This window comes from Pezoporus occidentalis, unplaced genomic scaffold (genome assembly GCF_034315485.1).
Source record: "Pezoporus occidentalis ecotype Australia unplaced genomic scaffold, CSIRO_AGI_Poc_V1 ctg16, whole genome shotgun sequence".
In the NCBI taxonomy this organism is placed as follows: domain Eukaryota; kingdom Metazoa; phylum Chordata; class Aves; order Psittaciformes; family Psittacidae; genus Pezoporus; species Pezoporus occidentalis.
In genome coordinates, this window is record NW_026913425.1 from 5,725,394 (window position 1) to 5,731,393 (window position 6,000).

Sequence of the window (6,000 nt, forward strand, 5' to 3'; positions counted from 1 at the left end):
TAACGGGGAACATGGACCAGAACTGCTGCTGGACAGGGAGTGAGACTAGGACCTGCCCAGGACACCTCCACTGTGTCTTCTACTTCCTCCAAGGAGTGACTCATTCTTTTGTATGATTTGAAGCTAGATAATGATTGTATATTGATACAGCAAACCAGGTATTAACACCTGATCTTCAGATGGTCCAGGTGATTAGAAATTGTAAATTAAATTGTGTTATAGATTCTGTATTATGCCACTTAGATGTACTACATTGATTCTGCTTGGAGAAATCCTGTACCATTCTAATCATAAATTCTGTGCTATACTAATCATAGTATCTTAAGGAAAAAAGAAAAAAAAAAGCTTTAATTGTAACTGTAACTTAGTGCTGTTACCATTCTGCCAAGGATCCCTAAAAAGAACCTCTCTGTCCCCTGAGTGTCAGGTGACAGAAGTGTAACTTTAAATCTATACATTTTCATACAGACAGGATTCAATCAAGTGAGGTGTTAATCATGTACAATGTTAGCCCTACTATTAGCATGTAAATCTGATGAGCACTTTGTAACACTCTCCCCAGTCTCTTCTGGTTTTCCCTGGGGCTGTTACTGGTTCCACTCTGTTGCCTTCTTTGTTCATCAGTCTTGTTCTTTGAATTCCCCACTTGTATTTCTGAGACAGTTACAGAAAGCAGCAGCCTCCTGCCAAACCTTCCCAGGGTAAAGCCCCATCTCCCTTTAGCTGCCTGTGGGTTTTCCTTGGTATAAAAAACCACACACACACAATAGCAAACCCCAAACAACAGTGTCCTACACCTACTCATGCCACACAGGGAGCTGGTGTCCACAGCAGGGGGCCAACAGATCAAAGATAGCCCCTCTGCTCTCTACCTTTTCCAAGGTCCACACAGCCCCCAGCTGTGGAACCAGAGGCAAACCCTGTCTCAGGGCCATGATACAAGGCTTCCCTCGTGACACTTCTTTCAGAGAACCCAGCAGCTGACATCTCAGTGGTACTCCTGTAGAAAGTAATACTGTTACTCAAACACAGGGAAATGGAAGTCGGCCTCTGAGCCTTAATCTTACTTGGCTAAGAAACAACATAGACAAACTTCTACTTACAGCATTCATCAGTTTTGGATTTCCAAAGCTGCTTTACTGTGCCCTTGGTCCTATGTTCTTTCAGTAACCTCTAAACAGTCTTGACACTCACTTCTTTAAATCCTGATGATACTACCTAACTTGCAGCCTGAAGAGACAGCTGTAAACTAAGGCCAGAACTGCAGCTACTTTTCCATGGCTGTGTTAGAGCAGTACTTGGAACAAAAACTGTCAGAAGTAGAGGGACCACGAAAGTTTATCCTAATTCCAGGTAGCTTTTCAACCTAAGCAGTTCACAGTCACACCTGTATCTAATCCCTAGCGTGAACCAGATGCAATTCCATATCCTCATGAAACTGTAAAGGATAAGGGATAGAAAAGAAGAGAAAGAAGCTATTTACTGGCATGAGAGACTTAAGTCTGTTCTGCATTTTTCACTAAGAAGCTGATTGTTAGGGGAGTTCCAGCAGAGTTTTTCCTGAACATTGTAGACCAGACCTTTTTTCCTTTACAACAACAGTAAATCACTGCAGTGCAGACACAGACCATCACTACAATAATCATCATTAGTATTGTTACAGCAGTTCCGCTTGCATGCATATCCTGCTGTGCAGCACATAATGCTTTCAGAAAGTACACTGCTCTGTCTGCCACTGAATGTACAACTGGGTGAATTAGGAATCCAGTCACTTGGAACTTTAAAGATCAAAGATACTGTGAGGGGTTAATCCTAGGAATGACGTCTGAGTAGATCTTTCTGTTGAGGGTGATTTGCCACCAAATTAAGCTAGAAACTCTATAGGAATACATGACTGTAAAGCATGTCAGTCATTCTTCAACAGATGAGCAGTGATGAAGCCAACCATGCATACAAAAATCAGCAGGAAAGGCTGCAGAGCCCAACTGTAAACTGGGCACAGCAACAAGGTGGATTACAGCTGGGGGACTGCACTGTACAACTCGCCCTTTTCCTGCAAAAAGAAACCTAAGTAATCTCTGAATAATCTTGACCTGCATTGTGGGGAGTATTGTTCTGATTCATTACAGCAATAAACTGCATATGCTCTGGTTTTTAACACTGAAATCAAATCACGGCAAAACCAACCACATGACATGCTTTTCACAGGCCCAAGCCTGTCTAGAACATCAGCATTTGTATTTCATAAATAGAAAATACAGACAGTATCATTTTCACACAAATTATAGTATTGTCCTGGGTTCAGCAGTAGCAGTCATGTTTTTCCTTTGTGGTAGCTGGTACAGTGCTGTGTTTTGACTTCCAGCCTGGGAACAGTGCTGGTGAAGTCGATATTTTCAGTTGTTGCTAAGTGATGTTTACCCTGACCAAGGACTTTGTGAGGCTCACGCTCTGCCAGGGAGGAGGGGAAGCTGGGATGAAGCAGAGACGGGGCGCCTGACCCGTGCTAACCAGGGAGGTATTCCATACCACAGCACGTCATGCCCGGGGTGGGGGGTAACTGGGAGTTACCCGGAAGGACAGGGGCTTCCGGGTGGGACTCGTTCTCTTGGCCAGTGATATCGTATTCTCCTCCCTTGTTATTTTCCCTTATCATTGTTGTAGTTGATAGTAGCGGTGGTGATTTGTGTTGTACATTGGTTGCTGGACTGTTCTTGTCTCAACCCGTGGGAGTCGCACTTCTTTTTTCGATCCCCCTCCCCGTTCCTCCGGGAGTGGGGGAGAACCCCGGTGGGGGGGGACACGGACCTCGATTGCTGTCAGCTCGGTACCACTCACTGGGAGTGAGTGAACAAGTTACCTGACTGGGTTTAAACCACAACAAGTATATATCACTATATACCACTGGCAAGTATTTCAGGAGGACCTATCAATTCAATCAATAGCTTGACTCAAACTCTCTGTATTATTGTCAACTAGAGGACAGAAGATGATGTGCAATCTGCAGGCAAATTTGATGTGCCAGCATTTAGCCAGGCTTCTAGCACAGGACAAAAATAAATACAGGCAAGCTCTGGCTAAATCCTATCAATCCCTGTACCCTGCATTTGTAGCCATTAGGTTACGCCTAGATTGTATTATTTTTGCATCACAAAAACCAGCCCGCCTAGCTACTCTGCATCTGTGGCATAATGTCTGTCATGAATATAGGGTAAGATCACAGGCATAATAGCGTTGCCATTGCCTCAAAAAAGGGCTTTTGTTTGGAATCATTATGGTTTTCTGCTCACATAAAATGTGAAGGTTTCAAGGAGATCCACAGCCTCACACAAATTATACTGGTACCCTTGAAAGCTCAAGCCCCCCTTGAAATTCAACACACAGCCTGCTGACACAGTTTGTCTGTAACATATACTGTATTTCCTGGTGAAACTAGAGAGCTGCTAAGATAGGACATAATTGAAAAAGCAAACATAAAAGCAATTCCACATTTTGAAACAAACGATAGCACTTAATCTTTAAAGTACACATAATTAAAATAGGGCAATGGTAAAATATGAGGGACAAATAACATGAGTGGAGAGTCTATTATACAAATGTAAGAGGGCTGACACTAAAGCAGAATGACGATCCAGCCAGCCTACAGCTCCTGACAGAGGTCAGCCTAGACACCAGTGTAATACGTGCACAAGGTCACATCTAAGCAAGCCTGAATTTTATGTGCTGGTGGAAGACGACTCAGAGAATCCCCAGAACTGTAGGCTACTCCAGCTTCTACAAACAGTAAAACACATGCAAAAAAAAAAAAAATCTTAAAGATTATCACCCCCAGGTAGGAATTACTGGAGCATGAAATGCTGCTGATGTACACAGGGGTTGTTTATCCAAATGCTACCCCAGCATATGCTAAAGGCAAACCCCAGCTAGCCATGCTGGTTTCACACTGTTTAGGAACTTCCCAAAACCAGGAAGAACTGCACCATCTTCTGATTCCTAACACTAAGTGGTGCAAAGCACCCAAAGAGAAATACATGATTTTTTACATTAACTCCTCCCTGCTGCTTTGCAGACCAACTCTCCCAAGGACAAAAACTTGTAACAGGCACATCAAACCAAAAAGCCTGACACTCTGCTGCCACTACTGTTCCATTTTTTCACTTCAGCTGATTTTACTTTAGGTATGAATCCCACAAACATACATGATCATGTTACCTTTGCAGGATCAGGACCCTTGAGACAGTAGCTGCTTCTTACCATATGCATATGCGTTGTACCTGGTGGGGGCAGATGACTCTCCCAACCATAACACAACAAGACATGAGTTGACTAACCTGCACAGGTGAAGCAAAGCAATGTTAGAAAGCAGCACAAATGCAGCAGTCCTTATACATAGCTGTTCATACATATTGTAAACACAGTTCCCACTCACTCATCTGCTATGTATCACGCCATGTCACTCACCATAAGTGGCTCTAATGAGGCTACCACTGCTCCTGGTTTTAGTATTGCAGATGCAATAATACTGAAGAGACAAGAAAAAAGTCATCACATGCATTACCAAAACCATTCTACTGTGACTGCTAGATGCCACAGATGTCTGTCAAACACTGACATCACAGATCTAGCACAGATTTTGGCCCACACAGCCATCTTTACATTATCTTTGTCATAAGTGTCGTGGTTTAAACCCACTCGTCCACTCACCCCCCCCCCCCCTTCTTTCCCTCCCCCTACTCCCGGAGGGACGGAGAGGAGAATCGAAAAGAATGCAACTCCCACGGGTTGAGATAAGAACAGTTTAGTAACTAAGGTATAACACAAATCACTACTGCTACCACCAGTAATAACAATGATAAAGGAAATAACAAGGGAAGAGAATACAACACCTCATCACCAGCTGACCAATAACTTGCCCCCCCCCCAGCCCCGACCAAGCACCGACCGATACCTCCTCCAACCCTGCTGTCTCCCAGCCCTTCCGGCTAACTCCCAGTTACATCCCAGGCATGACGTGCTGTGGTATGGAATACCTCTTTGGTCAGTTTGGGTCAGGTGTCCTGTCTCTGCTTCCTCCTGGCTTCCCTTCCTCCCTGGCAGAGCATGAGGCTCACAAAGTCCTTGGCCAAACCAAAACATCGCTATCAGTTCTGTTCCCAGGCCGAAAGTCAAAACACAGCACTGTACCAGCTACCAAGAAGGAGAAAAAAGACTGCTACTGCTGAACCCAGGACATTATCCACCCCTTATTCCATACCATTCACGTCATGCTCAGATCCCACATTTTCAATATACCATCACTCTTATCTCGGCGCACTCTTATCTTAGTGCATGGACCAGTCCCTATAAAGCTGCTGCGTCCATCTGGTCCATGTCAGGCTCCATCTCTTGTAACAGTCTTCCAGAGCAGGAGAGACTGTGTGCAGTGTTCACGCTTGTGAATAACCTGGGCAATAGTGTCCATTGCTAAGTCCTTGATCATGAGTCCATCTCTTTTGCATCTCTGCTCTGATGGCCTGAAGTGCCATGGGCCCACCAGGCTCAAAATAATTCACTGTCCCCTTAGGCAGTTTCTGCAGCTTGTTGCTGGGGACTCCATACAGCTGCCTTCCATCTCCGGTGCTTCCAAAGCACTGGGGGGGCCCAGTGGAGTAGATACTTGCCCATACTGTCCCACACACCCTGCCACTCCTGGCTGTCCAGCCTTGGGGAAAACCTCTTGGTCCCCCTGTATTGTTGTCTAACCCCAGACAAGACCCAAACCGGACTCTGCTTAACTTCTGAGATCAGACAAAATGGTTGTGGGTAAAACACAGTCTGTGTGTGTGCCAACATGCTGATCCCCATCACAATCAGCAGGCAGGTCCCAAGGACACCCAAAGGCCATTCAAAACCTTCAGAACTCTCAGTTGATGCTGCTGTACTTGTCACTGGGGCTGGTGTAGCTGCTGTGCTTGTCACTGGGGCTGGTGTAGCTGCTGTGCCTGCCGGCTCTCCCACCGC